At 38.6% G+C, this 18,103-nt stretch overlaps 1 long non-coding RNA gene and 1 other non-coding gene across 11 annotated transcripts; one reads left to right on the plus strand and one right to left on the minus strand.

The window, feature by feature from the left end:
- Nucleotides 1–3,797: 3,797 nt before the first annotated feature.
- Nucleotides 3,798–11,717, plus strand: LOC111260398 (uncharacterized). Of its 8 annotated transcripts, none has more exons than XR_015311055.1 (6): nt 3,798–4,877; nt 5,189–5,320; nt 9,595–9,672; nt 9,862–10,013; nt 10,419–11,291; nt 11,509–11,717. It is a non-coding gene; the product is annotated as an uncharacterized LOC111260398 (long non-coding RNA). The 8 variants fall into 8 exon arrangements; XR_015311052.1 differs by lacking the exon at nt 3,798–4,877 and having other exon boundaries at nt 4,884–5,320; nt 10,419–10,827; nt 10,983–11,291; XR_015311051.1 differs by lacking the exon at nt 3,798–4,877 and having other exon boundaries at nt 4,884–5,320.
- Nucleotides 7,056–15,421, minus strand: LOC111260396 (uncharacterized). Of its 3 annotated transcripts, XR_015311060.1 has the most exons (6): nt 15,225–15,421; nt 14,847–14,926; nt 11,335–11,434; nt 10,370–10,872; nt 8,927–9,194; nt 7,056–7,154 (listed from the first exon to the last, which is right to left on the minus strand). It is a non-coding gene; the product is annotated as an uncharacterized LOC111260396 (transcript). The 3 variants fall into 3 exon arrangements; XR_015311059.1 differs by lacking the exons at nt 14,847–14,926; nt 15,225–15,421 and having other exon boundaries at nt 11,335–11,502; XR_015311058.1 differs by lacking the exons at nt 11,335–11,434; nt 14,847–14,926; nt 15,225–15,421 and adding an exon at nt 11,153–11,286.
- Between the last annotated feature and the right edge of the window lie 2,682 nt (nt 15,422–18,103).

Here is an 18,103-nt window from a genome sequence, read left to right on the forward strand (position 1 = left end):
AGTGTGAAAGAAAAACTGAGCACGATAAATGTGGCAAGACAAAGCTTGCAATAAAAAAAGGACAATGCTAGCAGGCCTACTTCAAGCGGCACGCTCATCAAAGTATAAAGTATCACCATCATAGACATCCCTTCCATTCGGTAGAAAAATCAGTAATTTAGTTAGCAATATTATGTAGTGAGATTGGTGATGATGACAATGACTTTGTTAGATTTATTATATATATGGGATTCTAAAAGCTATATATATCAGAAACGCTTTGAGTTGTATGCCGTTTCCGGTCCACAAGTCACGAGTAATGTAATAACTAGCGAAATGCACACTTTTAAATTATATATGGAAAAACAGCTCAGATTCAGAAGGCAGAAATCTCGTTGATTTATCGACAGTGGAGTTGATGCTTGGTTCGGTCCAAAGTAGGGATGGGTAATCATATATATATATATATATATATATATATTTACGCTACGTAAATAAATTTGCGTTCCAAAAAAAACACCAAATATGTTTCCCATGGTAGTCTCTGGTGATTCATTGGGTTACAAAATATTAGCCAAATCTCTTGCAACAGATTTTAAGGCGCTAATGTCCAGGAAGCGACGTTTCCGTTTCGAGTCTTACGCAGAGCTCTCACCTAGGAAACGAATAGGCCTCATTAAGGTGAGAGCAAGTAGTTCACTACTCAATTAGTTACTACACAAACATTTTCGTTATCTAAATGCCTCTAAAGCTGCTGCCTGAGGGTTTTCAGTTACGCCTTCCTTTTCTTTGAGTAATTTCTAAGACACTAGAAAAACTGTCCATCCATCATTTCTGGAGAAACGCATCTTGTACGTAGCATCGGCTTTAGGTTATGCTATATATATAAATAAGTATATATGCATATTTATTTATATATAACAATGGTGCATTAAGAAAGTCAGGACTACCACAAAACTTGATAATAAGAATATACACTCCCTAAATCTGGGCCTGTCATTACGTCCCACAAAAGCAAAGGGATCAAGATGTTTCCTATCTGCTTGTCATTTCAGAACTGACAATATATCAGCATGGTGTATAAGAACTATTTTTAGACGGTTACCTAGAAATTCATATTTTAGTTCAATCGTATTTACATGTATGTTATGTACATCATAGTAACATACATGTACAAATATACATGTATGTCACTATGAAAATGTAATTCTAAGATGTAACGTACATCCGCGATGTTACACGCAGCGGTATTTCGAGCCATTGCCTTTATTTCCGCTAACTCTTCCTCACAATTCTACGAAACAATAGGTTTTCCTCAAAGAGCCTGACTACTGAAAAGAAGATCATGTTTTCATTTTTCATCAGATAGTAACAGGCGTTTTTTGTGTACGTCTCACTGTTTCGGAACTGCAGAATTAACAGACAAGTTGCTATTAGCGTAACTAGGCTATCTACTTACGCGTACCGAATTTACTCGGTGAACTTCCATGGTGGAACCTTTGCTCATCTGGAGCAAGGTGCTGTTAGCTGCACCATTCATTTACGATTACTACTGATCCATGTTGGAGACATGATACATAATATAGTAACAGACGAGTATTCAAGTTTGTCAAAATAATGAAATTATCAAAGCTGTTACTACAGCTAATTCAATAGTATGTGATTTCAATCAACGACTTTCGCAACAACTGACCTTTATAGAATTGAAGCGAAACCCGTTTGGCCTTGAAAGCCTGGCCTGTAACGATCTTTCGAGAAAACGAATTCGTCCTGTGTTTCCGAGTCACAACTGTTCGGTGTGATACCGTTTGTATTAGATTGGGTTGCCACTCTATCCCAGCAGAATGTTACTTAGTTTTGAATAGAAACAGTTTTAGCTCAGACAATCTCTATTTATGGTGTATTAAACGTTATCAATAAACTAGTGAAAATGGTTTGTCACATTTCCTAGAAATACAAAAGCTGTAAGGATTCAAAGAGCTAGGAATTGATGATAGAACACTCCAATTAAGGCCCGGTCGCTGTTAGTTTGTTCTTAAGAAAGTGTTAAGCCATTTGTTGTTATAGTAAAACGTGACCCCTTCTATAGGCCATAGACGAATGTTTTCCTTTCCCTAAAGGGTCGAACTATTCATGGCACATAAGTAAGGCACTGGTTTATTCGTTTGAGAAACTTATAGGAGATAACCTCTCAGTACTCCCCATAACATTCCCTTCCTAGGATGGGCTCTGGCGTTAGTTCTCGTTTAAAGAACACTACTACGCATTATCCGTGATCCTGCATGAGTTACGTTATTAGAGATTATCAATTTTTCGTTATTAATTTTTCCGCTAAATAGAATATACCATTTGAGTCTTAGAGGATGCCCGGTTGTGCATACAGTCTACCTCAGTTGACAATCGGCCAATTATAAGGAACCCAGATGTATACTCGATTGGCACAATCGCTGCATACTGATGTCGGTCGACTTGGATGCCCTTGTACGTTCTGCAATCTAACGAGGACTCGTATACATTCTTATTGAACACAATAAAAAGTTCAGCATCCTCATACTCAGAATGTCGACCAGAAACAAAGCCTTTTAACTGACCCGAACCACACTTATAAGATCTCTAAATTTGAGGGACGGGGGACGGGGGGGGGTACACGCTTAAGTGAAACTTGCAAATGAATTAAACACGGCGCCAAAACAAAGCTGAAATAACCTTAAGATCCAGTGAACAAATGCGTTCCTACGTCTAGCCAACTTTGTTTATGGCGCGGAAATTTCACCCGATTCACAATCCGCTATGAACTTCAGTCAGTGGAAACTGCAATTTCAGGTAACTTTTTTACGTTTCTAAATTGTAATATCTTCACTGCTTATTTACCACTACCCCATAAGCAAACCTTGTACTCTAACCAAGCAGCCCCTATTAAAACGAACTACCGTTGGCAACTACGCGAAGTGCCATTTGTAATATAATTATCAAACATTTATGTTGCATTTTACTGTGAAAGAGCGACAGTAATTCCTAATACTGGAAGTCATTCTACGTACATAAAGCATACACTGGGAGCATTCATGCACAACTCATAGGATAGGTGGTAACGTAAACGGGACTTCAAATACATTAAACTTAATGTGGAGTACGTCTCTGGCTTCGCCATAAGAGAAGAATTATTTAAAAAGATATGTACCCATAAAATTGGCTTTCGTCCATACAATTTCAACAACTCACTTTTCCCATTGAATACATGGACAAGCTTGCTCACTTGCATGGTTTTATTAATAGTACTGAGGATGGTAGCTCTATCTCTAGATATATCTAGATAGTTGATCCTTCAGGATCTAAAATTATTACAAAAAGACACTTAGAAATTATCCGTACTTGAAATAGCGATTTGTTTTGAATTTGACGAATCGGAGAGGAGCCCTAAATTTGTTTAAGGAATCGTGTATAAACAAGACTGTTTACGAGGCTGCGCCTTGTTCACTTCCTTTAAAAAGTAAAGTTTTTTTTTTCCTACTAGATTATACACCATTGTACAAGCATGCTGGTCAATCAGAACAACATCTCTGTAATGTTCGGCTTACTCAAGAATAATACTGCATGTTAAAGACGTGCCAAGTGTATGCCAAGACTCAAGCTTATAGCACCATCATCAATTTTAAATCTACCCATGGTCTATTGATATGACCTAGTCATGCATGATAGGATATCTTGCACGATTTTGCTCGTACATATAAGCAAATTAATAGATCGTAAGTAAATAGTGTTGAAATGGATTCAGGTCAAGCTACTTGTGCTCCATCATAGATGAGTAAGATATTAGAAGAACAGAAAGCTGTTACCACTGATCGTATCTCTAAAGGGTTCGAGGAGTTACCAGCGATTAGATACATAGATAGGCGTATCGTGAAAAAACATTGAATCATACTAGCATAGTACACAGCCTTATCCCACTTACTTATCTGACGCCTATAGGTTAGAGCTGCATAGTCAAGAATAAATTAAGCGTAGCTTGATTATATGTAAACATTATTATAAGGAAGCCCAATTATTATGTAGACGAAAAATGAACGTGTGTCCACAATCCCGTTATGATTTATTTGAATTTTTTTCACATCAGTTCTGCATGTGTTACCTGTGGGTTGAAAAACGACCGCGAAAATTCGAAATTTCACTCTTTGTATCTCTTACCTGCATAACACTTGAACAGCGTACCCAATATTAAATCTGAAGGAGTTACGTCCTGCGCGAATCTCATGATATTTTACTATCTTTAATCGTCATTTGTTAACGTATTTGCTTGACGACCGCGATGAAGTAAAACTCGTTTATATATCTTTACGTGATCACATTGATGCCAGTGCTCCATCTGAGTCATCTCGATTCCGAAATTACGCGACTCAGATGATTTCTGTCATATCGTTCCCAATGAGGCAACCAAAATTGCTGACAAATATATAGTTACACAACCAGTTTTACCGACTACTTATCTGTGACCATTCGTGGCTGATGACAAAAGCATCAAAAGTACGGTTTCTGTAAGCTGACAACATGGATGTTCCATTAGCTAGCAGTAGGAAAATTTTATCTAAAATGCTCCTTTGATAACCTTAAGCGGGCTGCGACACTTACTCCACCAGCACTGACGGCTCGTTCGGCCCTTTCTTTTGAATGCGTTTGATCTTTCCAGTGAAATAAAGAAGAAGAAAAAAAAAAGCGCTTTGGAAGCATTACAAAAGAAAGCCTAGCTAAAACCGTCACAGTCAGCTGGATGATCTCTGTACCTATTGTTTCACCGTGTAGGTCAGGGCATAGAACCTTTTGCGAGTAACCTAGTAAATGTGCGAAACTAAAAATTAATTAGGCAGAAAGCTGATACGTTTGTGGTGTTTTCTTTATTAAAGGTAAAGAAAATATTGAAAACAGAACAATTTGCTGATGATCAAGTTAATTATCATGTGATCAAAGTAATTTTGTATAGTCATTTCATACACAAGACGAAATAGGAAATTAACATTACTTATTTTATGGATGTAACTTATTCAATAAAAACTCCATATCTAACGTATTCCTTTTGGAAGTGTATATTTGTCATATTTCAACGTATGTATTCAGCAATATGAACAAATAGATTGGTAACCTTATTCTCATCTGTAAATAGACGATATCGGTCATTTTCATACAAAATAGTGACGTGTTTTTATTTTAATTTCAGTGTTCTCTCCAAAGTGTATTGAGTATTGAACATTGAGAACCTGTATGTACATCATTGCTATCGCGATATCTCTACAAATGCGATCCCGCAAGAAGCTACAAACGGTCACAGAATGCTCCAGTTGGGAACGTGGTACGTGTTATTAGCACTATTATACCAACTTCAAATTTATTACGCATGATATTGTTTACTTGATACTTTGCCGTTCTTCTCTACTTGTCCGTATAAAAATAGGTTGGTAACTCGAAGATTTTTATATCTTCGAGTTACCAACCGATTTTTTGAAACGCCTGAGAGATTTTTGCTACATACATATTTATATATCTATGTATAGGAGTGATGACGTTTCATGACGGACACAAATGTCCTGTTATATAGGTTTGCCACATATAAATTTGCTTGCATCATGTAAATTAGAAAAAACAAAAAAGAAGAGTCACTGTATCCTAATTGCCCAATCTACATATCAGGGATCCATGAGAGCAGTGCACTAAAATCACACAAAGTAGCCTCTCGGTCGTAAATGATTTATCTACATAAACCGAACCCTTTCTTAGTAATAAACTATTTATTAAACTTTTTTGCTTTTATGCTAAACGCGCTTTTTGTATAGTATTTGTGGGCTGAAAATAGATTAATTTTATGGGTTATTTGCTTAGCACACTGTTTAATGATATTCCCTGTATTTATCTATGCTGTACTGCAATAATAGTTATTTCTTATGTATTACGCAATTAAGAGAGTATTATACAGGTGAGAGGTAATTAACATAAAACGAAAAGATACTTACAATGTATTGGGACAACCATCTAACTGGCTACGGTTACCCTCACCTACCGGTAGGTAGTACACGGAACTGTTACCGCAACCGTAGCTGTCGATCTGACAATCGATTAGTTCTAGGGCGTATTTCGAAAGGCAAAGGCGGACTTCGGTAAGCACCGGGTAGGCAAAACCGTTGACTTTCCGGCAAACTATGTTTGCCTTCGATCTAAGATTATCGGTAAGCGCCTCGTATAGTTCAGCTACTGTATAGGTTCTATTAATTGTAGGAAATATGCCTTCGTCGATCAGGAAATTTGTTACATTGTAAGTGTGTGACAGAGATAGGGTCTCATTGAAGTAACGGAACATTCCATTAACATGAAACACCTGCAGACCACAGCTACCGTGTTTCTGCCATTCATGCCGCCAAAATGCGCTTGAGTTCATGCTACGTACCGAAGGCCAGTACATCTCTAAGTCGTTACGAATGACGTCAAAAACTGAAATGTTAAAATTGATAGTCTTGTTGCATACCTTCGGCCAGGACTCTGCATTGGTCGGCCATAGGCCATGTATCGTCCAGAAAGGTCGTATGTGTTCCGAAATACAGTGGCCATATCCAGCGCAATAACCGGCCGATGTTTGTTGAGAAAATACCCAAAACCTGAACGACTGTTTGTCCGATACTAGTCGAATTTGAGCACTTCTACGGAGTGACCCGCTGAACAGTGCCGTTATGCATAAGATAGCGAACCAATATAACAACCTGGCGAAGCGGTGTGGAGACTGGAGCTCCTCTTGTTGACGTTGTTGCCGATCGTCATTCGCGGCCACCTTAATGTCTGTTTGCTGCGATGGCAAAAGTTTATAGGCGGCCAGACCGTAGACAACAGATGACGCCTGATTCATCCTGAACGAGAAATGAGAACAAATGATTCAGGTTAGGTGCAGCAGTTGTTGAGAAGTATAGAAGCTGAGAAGAAAAATCTAGATGATAGAAAAGTCGGCATTACGATGACTTAGGCGATGTGGTGTTAAACTAAATCGAATGTTTGAAGTTGAATTACTCACAGTCACGTAAAGTTCTGTAATTAACTTACTAGAACTATTTGGATACTTTCGGTGGAGCAACTTCTTATGTAGCTCAAACTCAGGACAGTGTGGTACGGCATTAGGTATCCTGACACGTCATCATCGACATCTGCATAACAAGAGCTCATAGTGGATGGGCATCCAGTTAAGGAAATAGGACATTTTATTTCTCAGAAAATAGCTGATTTATTGTCTTAACGCCAAGCAATTTTCACTTAAACGTACAATTTTAAACGTTGTAAAAAACAAAATACCGTATAAACAATGTGCATACATAGAACGCTTTAGGGACGCGAACGTACCAGGCGTGGACCAATCGAACATAATACATAAATATTAATTTAAAAATGTTTACTTCCCAATGTCCCCCGCCCGCTGGTAAAACATGCAGTAAATAAACGTTTGAAAAGGCTTAAAAAAAAACGTTTGAAAATATGTCCGCATCAATTCTGTCAACGAAGTCATACGTACATTAGTAATTTATAATTATAATTACTTATTATTACGTAATTATTACGTACATTACTGAAGCAGGCGAGCTGGTGGAACGAAGTGGGTTGGGCTTAAAAATCTGACTACAAATAGAGGAGAGCATATGCTGTGGTTTCTTAGAAAACAGCTATCGATCGTAATAGAAATCAAGATGAAGTCGCACGCCGGATTCGGCATTGTCGCTTATCGCTAATATTTTTAGTTTCAATGACGAAACAGCCCTTTTGTAAAACACGCTTGATCATAGTTGTTAATTCCATGTTGGACACACCGCTATCATAAAGTCGTTACACGTATACGTATAAACAAAGAGAGCACGACTTTGCTAAGGATGACGTTTGCTAGGCGCAACGTACTTGATGCCGATCACGTCTGAGTTTGCTCTCTGTACGCGAGAATGCTACTTTGAATAGTTTTCGTTTGTAATAAACGAGCATTACATGATCATATCGAGCAATTAGCTGCTCTAGCAAATATAGGGGATCATCAACCCGAAGCGTAACGACCCATTCGTCTACCATCTTCAGTAAATTTTAATTTACTTTCCCCGCTTCTTCAGATGTATACTACACAAAGCTATTAAAATCATTCATTAAACATCACTCATTAAAATGAGTAAAGCGTCTGCATATTTGTTTACAAATTGTTGGACTTAGCGAGAACCTGTACTATTTTCGAAGTTAATAAATGTTTGCATTTTCACACCTCTAATGCCGTTCAGCATTGCTGGCTATCAGCATAAACATAATGTGTTTATTCGAACCCAGAACCGCCAATTTCCGTTACAATTTTATTAATTCTTCCTTCGAAATAGGTACGCCTGCACAATATTAAAGTCTCACATATTTAATGTCGATCGTTTTCTAGGTAATAATGGCCTCTGGCTAATAGGTAATGATAGATCCATTAGCAAACGGCTCATCTATTCCGAGAAAGAAAGAGTTTTTTTTTTTTTTTTTTTTTACTACGAACATAAACATTACATCATTCTAGTATACTACGTAGTAGGTAACTGGGTGTTTTCCGCATTTTCATTGTGATACTGATATTTTTAGCCAGTTCTTTTTTTAGCTATCGAACCGATACGCGATCCATGTAATAGAGATAGCAACATCATACGTTGGTATTAACTCGTCAGCTTTCCCGTATCATATGGCGTCCCGTCAATGTATCAACCTTCTTGATTCGACCGGTGTAACTACGAGAAGTTCACAGCTGCTAGAATTAATGCAAGGTAAATGTCATCGAACTCAAAAGCCTAGAACGGATGACGCCCATATAGGGCACGCTCGAAGGACGACTCGTAATCCGCAAAGGCCGGATATCAAAAGATTCACATGTGCCAATTCCCATATAATATACACATAGCCCTTTATCTTCAAAACTGACCTTGTCTAGGTATACGGACAGGGTGCGGTGACGGTATCTTAGGATCGATTCAATCGAGGAAATCCAGTGCTCAGTGGTTGCCGAAGACGATCGAGTTTGCGTGATCACGTAGACGTTATAATTCAAGTAAATGAAGCGGGACTCATTTTATTGCTCAAGTTCCGCAAGATGACAACCGAACGTATAGCAGGCTCGAGGTGTGTGTGAAAGAGAACAGCTAAAGCTGTGGACTTCCTGTACAAGATCAGATTTTCAACGCTGTTCACGGCTGTTCAAAATAAAAAATGAACGCAGTGCAAAAATACAACGCAAAAGTATCCTGTCATTAAAGCAGCAATCTCTCTTCAATATTAAATGAAATATTTAAAGAATTAAATAGTCAACCAATATAGGTACCGTACTCAAGCTATCATACCGAAACCTTATAATAATAATAATATACATACAATGAAAGCTTATAATAATATACATATGTTTTATGTTTTTCTTTCTACTAACACACTGTCTTGCTGATTTAGCAATCGGAGGCTGCCTTCAAAATATATAGTGCAGAGAAAAAAAAGTCTTATTTGCGCTTATTGTTTATCATGAGAGATTTACTATTTTCGAGTACCTTGTTTAGGACCAGGGCTAGTTCTCTACTAGAGCTATTTATTTGAAATTTATAGGAAGGCCTATCGCCACTTCAAGCTCCTTACTTTGGACCTTAGGACGATGGATCTTATCTTGCATAAGACTATTTTCAGGTGAAACGGACAAAATTTTTATTGCCGTTTATTTGTTTCCCTAGTACTTCTTGAGATTACAATTGACGGATATACTCTCAATATAAGACCATTTTGAATAACAAAAAAAAAACCCTATAGCCCCTAAAAAATGCAACACTGTATCACAGCATTAAAATCACTGCGTTTTGTCTCTCGCCGCTGACGAAGGTTCCACTCATCTGTGCCACTAGCAACCTGTCTACCCGGTGGAAGAGGCACTCGTCAGAGGCATATCAACCTGATACAGCGAACGGTTGACTACCGTTTTTACTACTGGAGATAAAGACAATGTGTGCAAATCGTATCTTACACTGTTTCAGGTAGTTCAAGCCGTCTAGAATTTAGCGGACATCGAGTGATTATTAAACGAACGACGTGGACTGTTATTACCAGTGACTGTAATAAACTATAGCAAAATACGTATTTAACTCATTCCTATAGTGACTTAATACAAACACTTTGGCCTGAATGACGCAGCAACACTAGCGTATTTCGAACAAAAAGCAATCGTGTATTTTTGCAGTATCTCTTTCGGCTCGAAAAAATTTGGGGCTGGATAATGAGCGTAGCAACTATTCATCACCATCTCTTCCATGATCACTACTGACACAAGCCCCAACTAACATAATCAAACGCACCATATGAACGCCAACGTCGCGTACAAATTTTTTATTACCATTGTTTTTTGCCTGGACGCATGAACCAACAAGATCTTCTACTTCTAGCACGGACCATCACATGGACGCCACTCTTCACCCGATGCTGAAGACGCTCTGAGCCTGTTTTCACTGATTCGAACTACGCTGACTGGCTCCTCCGTTGCAGATGTTGTTTCTATATATGCACACACATATATATAAAGAGAGAATTAACTCACTTTGCTCTGTAGCCACAATGGCGGAAGGAATCGATCGTAACAGCGGCGATGCCTATCTACACGAAAATTCTGGTTCGTTGAAGCGGTGATTCGCTGCTGGCCTCCCTCGTAACCGTTTCTAAGGCGGCTGCTACTGGTACGTAGGCGCGGGAGACGCACCTACCGCTCAGCTGATATTCGACTGAACTTCTACGCACTTCTATAGTTAGAAGTAACGTCCGCTGTTTGATATGAGGCTGACAGTAAAGAGGGCAACGGTAGGTGATATTCCAGCGTGGATTACGACAATACGATGGCCAGCACTGCAAAATATAATCAATAACAATAGTAATAATAACAGCAACAAAGAGGAGGATCTTCGATAGATAAAATATATGTTGACGTTATGTGTTTGATGCGGGCCCTTTGGTAGTAAACCGGATTGGTATACTGTTGCTAGCAGCGATAATAACAACGGCAACGATAACATTGCTAGCTCCATGGATGGACGGTGGAAAACTTGTCACATATGGGTGTCATGAAACCGTGTCAGCGTCAACCATAAACGAATATGGAATTGGCATGGAACGCGCTACCACCTACCGCCAAAGTTGTTCTCGCCTGCGACACAATCCTATATGATTATCGTCTATTCTTCTTTTATTATCGATTTGTTGGCAACAGCTGATCCGCTAACAACTTTCCTTTGTAATGGCGGCAATTACCGTAAATTCAAATAATGGTAAGCAACGATAGATCTAAACAAATAACGCCGACGAACTCACACGCTTAGGCCTTGTATGAGCCTTAACACAGTGCGGTGTATAGGAGTCATATGGGTGTATCTGGCCACGCTGGAGGGCTTTGTCTAGGTCTTTAGAGTGTCTGTGAATGCAGACAACAGAAAACAAAAATAGTCAGAAGCATTTAACAAACAAAAAAGTGTTTTTTTTTTTCAGAAGCGGATTCTTCTGCCAGGATACAGCAATGACATTGATGATTATGCATATAGGATACAAAGTACATCATGTGAATCTGGTTGAGGATTTTCTAATGGCGGTTACTGATAAAAGTTATGGCTTTAGTGGATAGATTCAATATGTACGTACGAGCATGAAATACACAAACTAAATAAAATAAAGAAGACCGCCTGTCTTCCTTTTATCTATAGGAAAGCACATTTTTATTATCTAGAATTTAATGGAAAGTTTCGAGTGTCAAATCTTCTACGCTCACACCCTATGATAAATGTTCAGTTTAAGCCAATAACTACGGCTTTATATTGCAGTGTTGCGTTGAAAGTTTCCGTCCTAGCTACCCTCTCTGTAGGAGAATGCTACAAATTACTCGTGTTACTACACGGCTTATGCCTTGTTGAACATGTGGACAATGCAAAAGGCCTATCACGTCAACTCTTATTCTAGCCACAAATAGAAGAAGGTAGATTAGCCATTCAATTTAAACAAGAAGAAAAAATAAGTTATTTTCTTCACAAGTCAACCTAAATGATAATTTACATCAGTAATATCCGTTCACTTAATGGTCATAACACATAATGACCCTGAGATTTCCATATTTACTCGCGAAGTTCAACGGCGCAAGTGTCACTCATTGAAGATTTGAATCGTATATTTTTCTATTATCCACCTGATAATACGATCAGCTCACCTGACCGTAACGGTATTCGAACACGGTAGCAAACCAGCAGTTTTTAGTCGATCCATTTGGTTTCAATGTTGGACAAACGCTCCATATATACTATAGTTTAGTTTAATAATTCGAAGAACTCCAAACGTATCGAAGTAGTACTTGTTCTTCACTGAATTTTTCACCGTTGATTGACCATTAGGCAAATCTCGTACTGCTATCAATAGTTCTATTTCTAAAACGATAGTAAATAATTTGCTACGTACGATATGTATCTAAAGAAAAAAAAAAATACATCATAGAACTTATGTTAGATGTGATAACCTACTTTTTATGTGGACGTTGAACTTTTTCTAACATTCTGAGCATCTGGGTAAACAATCTATGCCACAGGACCGTGTCTAGCGATGTTACTTGTCTAGATATTATATATATTTACAATAGAAGCGTGATCATGAGCATACTGCCGTAAGGTGTTCAGGTTCCATAAACGCCAGTAAAACGGATTTGGCTACCAGTCATTTTGGTAACGAAAACCGTTCCAAACAGCGACCTTTTTCTGGCCTAAACTAGGTAATCGATTCAAACAATAACATCCAAAAACGTCTCATGAAATAACGATTCGTCTTAGCAACAACGGTTAGAGGTCATAATTTTTAAGACGGACAACCATTTTACACGACCTTTTTCACGTCGATACATAAAATGTACGCAGGATAGGCAGCGAAACTGTTCGAAAGTCTTGTTGAGGTCAGTAGCTTTTTGCGGGGCTCGCCTAAGTTACTTCGTAACATTGTAGTTTGCTGATTAATTGATCTCACTTATATATTATACTTACATAATTAGAAAGCTCTAACATAAATTCATGGTTATCGACGTTGCAATTGCCCCGTCTCACCTAGCCTGTGCGATGAGGGCTTTTTTTTTTTTTAACTATTGGCTAACTAAGTACTGTTTCCGAGATGCGAAGGAATAGGTCGGCCATTAGTCAGCCTCTAACGGACGCGCGTGAGTCGAAACGCTTTCAGCCGATTTCAAATAGACGTTGCAATTGTTAAGTCGGCTAACTTATCTATTCTGTTCCTGGAACGTATGCAGGCCTTTCAAGTTTTCTTTGAATATATTTTTATTTGTCACAAAAGTAATTCGGACATATTACGTCAGCTGAAGACAGTTGCTGGGCTTCTTCCACTAAACTTAGATTGATGATCTCAGTGGTATTTTCCGTCGTTTCGCACATTGATTTAGTTCCTTTTTTAAAAGTAACTCGTTATCGTACATATTAAGCTAAATAAAATAATGTCGAAAACGTTTGGTTTAGATTATCCTAGGATTTTGTTTGACATACTGATTCAATGTACAGGATTTTTTTATATTTCTCTCTGAAAATGAAGTAGCGATGATAAAATATTGTTTTAAGTCAGAAATTTACTTAGATATCAGAGACGTGTTTCACTCCATTGTTACATATGCGGACCACTACAACCAAAGAAACTTTCGCTAAGTTAAGTTGAAAATACTCGTAGGTCTGTGCATTATTGCATCGTGATTCAGCTCGTCGAGATTTAACGATGACATCAAGAAAGCCCCCCTTACACGGAGTGTCATGTCAAGCTCTTACCGTTAAAACGTTATTCCCGATCTAACTACTAGGATTAGAGTGTGTGTTGCATTTAAATTTAGCTCATCGAGAGCTCTCGATTGGTACCAAGAAATACTGTTCTACACAGGAGTACATGTAAAAAAATCGTCTACCAGTATCACATGGGCGAGAAAGCTATCGCATTCGGTCTTTGGCTTTTCGGACGCCAAACATTTTACATTAATTTTACGTAAATATATATTTCAGCCGTAAACATTTTTACCCAACTAGATTGGCGTAAGAGAGTTTGCGTCGACAAAATGATATTTCTCATGGAAAAAAATTGTTTCATATTTTAGCATTTCTCTTGCGAAATTTTTGCGAAAATTGCGATTTTTCGAAAAAAATGTTCATCGTCATAACTTTTCAATTAACATTTATTAGAAATTCGCTCGAAAAAACACTCAGAAGAAATAGACTGTTAGTTTCACGCCGGCAAGACTGACTTATTTTCCCGCCGAAATATCAATATTAGTTATAGAAACACGTGTAGCATTTTGATTCAGCTCTACGAGGTCTACCAGCTCGCATAATATAAATACCCCCCGCATAGGCATCGTTTTTGCTTTTCGGGAGCCATTTTCAACTTTATCTAGTTTATCTAGAGGGATATATACAGTACTTGGCTTTGGTCAGCAAAAACGCTGAATTGGTGAAAACTATGATCCCCTCTCCCGCCGGCCCTACATTCGCCTGTTTTTTTTTGTCAATAGGAAACGGTTTTTCTTTACGAAAACCCCGTCAACCACCACAATTCTAGGCCACTACCATGCGTAAAAGGTTTCTGCAAAAAAACAGGCTTCAAATAGGCAAAATTAACGACAGAAACAATTTACACTACATTCCGAAGGATGTAGTAAACAAATTATCCCGGAAAACGCAATTCAATCTGCTCCATCCTATGCGCAGCTCTTCCCAGAATGGAATCTTAACGTCCCGTTAAATTAACCCAATCAACCTCTATTTTGACTGGTCGGAAAAATAAGGTACGTAGATAGATAGGGTTACTTGCGAATTCGTAGTATTAGCCCACAATGGGTACAGCCAGCGCGAATCCCACTGTCTCCGCGACTCGATCCGTAAGATACCTGAAAGGGTTATACTCTATATAAATGCAATTTCATATTCTTACACTTACACGGTGCACTGAACTAATCAGCAAAAATTAAATTGTCTAACTACAGCCTAAAGTAAAAACAAAAAAAAAAAATCTAGAGTAAGAGCTCCGTTTCCATTTAAAGTAAAGCGCATTTCAAACGAACTCTTTGCCAATCTAATATTTATCGAAGACTCGCTCTGCTTCATACTTATACCCACTTATAAAAATCCTTATCTTTTCATTTATTGGAGTCAAAGTTATATTCATAGACAGCTGAAAAATCTGACCAGTTTACTCCGCCGTTTTCACTGAACGTTATAGCACGTAAAGCACGCTTTACACAAAAGAACCAGTGGTCGACTCCTTTCTTTCCGAACAATACGATGAGGGCTGCCCGTCTGGAAAGCCGTAGATGACAGAACGACGTCAGACGACCGATATCTGCATCATTTCGTTATCAACTGGAAAAAATTATAGTAAACTATATTGTCCTTCCAGGGCCGGTACGATGATGCTACACGAAGGACCTTTAGCAACCTTCGTGATTTGTACTACAAATGGCTGCTCGAAATGCAAACAACAACAACAAATGTCAGCATGTCCCGACGTTGACTGGAACGTATTTTAAGCTTCTGAAAATTTAAGATCTGAAAATTAAAAATAATTAAATATCAGAAAATTGGACAAAATTTGCGATGAGAACGTGTTATTGCCAGACAACTAACTAGTGCCCTTCTGTTTCCGAATGAACGGTGTTCGGTGTCGCTCTGTCTCTACACAGCTCGACAACGCCTGGTAATGAAAAGCAGCTATCATAGAGAAACCAGCTTCACTGGAATAACACAAATAACAAATACGGTATCTTCACCGAGCTTCTGAGGACTGTTGCCATGATGCATCTAAGAAAAGAACATGTAGATTAGCGCCCCGCTCGTAGACCAGCGAAGTTTTGATGATGAAATACTCGACTGGCCCGTCTGTGTTCGGTACAAGCAGCGAAGCCATGGCGAAGCAATTGATCTCTATTGAGTAGCAAAAACAATTAGTCAGTATACGTAGCAAACATTATATGCTGTTTACTTGAAATCACACACTTGGCTCGGGTCATTCACTCATGAGATTTCGAAATACTGCACGTGGCCAATGCACGCAAGCTTTGGTGAGCTGACCTGGAAGGGAGGTGGGCGGGGCAGAAACAGCGTGCTTGGAGGTTTGCTGCGGATTTGGCGACGAAAGGATCGTTACTATTATTTCTTTATTCCGGACATAAATGATTCAGGCAGTTGTCAACTTGAGCGGAATAGGTCATATCGTAAAAGGTGAACTATTAGTTATTAACAAAAAGAGTGGTTGATCCTTGTAGGTAAGGTATTAGCATCCTGAATATCCTGAAACCAATAGGAGATTGAAAAAGGGCATTCGAAGCAATTGGTTCGGCCGTTTTCATATAGGGTGACGAGAACGTCTTTTGACAAACTAGAAGAAAGTACCATGTAGCGGAAGTTGTCAAGTAACTTAAAGCTGTTCAGAGGTCTTTGATGGAGGTATTGGTGATAAATTTGTGAGTTCGACGTTAGTACATGACAAGTGAATTTCGATGAATCCTAATAATCATAACTTATTATTACGATCATATATATGCCGTCGTACTATTCTGCCCCATGGTAATTAATGACCAATTTACGAATCTGCTTGAATATATGTATGTAAAATTAAAATTTTCATAAAACTACTTCTTGTAAATCTGCGGAAGCTTTTCATCGCGTTCAAGAGCCACACGGAACATAGGGACTCAGGGAGATCTTCTACACTTCATTGCTGGCTCAGTGGCAGGATTTCGATAGCAGAAACGAAATGGAGGATTGAAATGACGCTTTTTTTGACGCTTTCGTCCATGCCTCGGAGATCGCCTTATTTGGTCGTTCACTTCGCGCGACTAGTAAAGGGGCTCATTAGGCATCCGATATAGTGTGGGCAACTGTTCGGTATATTCAAAGGCTAAAAAAATAATGCTGGAGAGAGTACTTCAGCATCTGTTTAATAGTGAATTGGCTAAAATCGCAAATTTTCTTATATAGCCTCGTTTTTGCCAGCGGGAAAGAATCAAAGCTAACACGATCGTAGGGTACGTGAAAAATATTGTTGACTGTATTCTGTACCTGTGCGTGCGGAAACTCTTACTCAGCGTTTCCTCTATATACGCTATTAGCTGACGCCAATGAATCGGAGCAAAAGCCCCCTGTGTAAGCTCACTGTATGAGTAGATCTGAGCTTTTCGATCTGTGAATTTCTAAGTAGATTCATTGTAAAGATTCAATGGCCAACTGCGTTTATCGTTCATGGAGACCTGTTAATTAAAGATGCAAAAAAAAAAAAACACTTTCGAGGAAATTACCTTCGATAAGTTCAGAGGCGGTTTTGGCGCGTTCTAATGTGTAAACATGTAGAAGACGATATGACATTTCTATTTGTTAGACTACTTTTTGAATCCGATATCGTACGAATAGCAATTTTGGAAAACATCTGTCGTACGCCCAGTTCGAAGGGAATGATTCGACTCCAGAAACCGTTAGTAACGGTAGACGAATGGATCTGTCTTTTGACAAATAACCGGTCGTTTTTACGTATTCTATTCATAATAACCTAAAACTTATTAAAAAAGGATATTTACAAGTTTATGTCTGAGAGAGCTGCTCACACACGTTCCAGAAAAAGAGGCAATAAATTTGTTGTCGTATGGTACATATATGCCACACAAAGGATACTTCGTTGAACAACTACCTAACAGTTTCTAAGCGATATCAAGCATTGCTCGGAGACCGTTTGTTAGCAGGGACCTAATCTTTTCTTAGTTATGCCGATCTCATTTTAATTCAACACCGTCACCCTTTCGCCTGAAGTATTGCAGTTTAACAACAGTCTGATACATAACACTCGAAGAATTATCTTACTACCCAAATTTTTCGTAATAAAACGACTAGTCTTTATCCGTCTCAAGATCCTTGATCGTCGAGAGTACTGGACGGTAGTGAGTCTCTGCTGAATGGTGAATTCCACGAGTTTTACGCTTTCTTACTTCAGAAACGTGTTCGTCTAGTGAATTGGTTCAATAACCAGTGGAGGCTCGTCGCTTCCATATGCCTCGAAAGATCTTTCAAGCATGTGC

Source organism: Varroa jacobsoni, unplaced genomic scaffold (assembly GCF_002532875.2).
Source record: "Varroa jacobsoni isolate VJ856 unplaced genomic scaffold, vjacob_1.0 scaffold_434, whole genome shotgun sequence".
NCBI classification, from domain to species: Eukaryota; Metazoa; Arthropoda; class Arachnida; order Mesostigmata; family Varroidae; genus Varroa; species Varroa jacobsoni.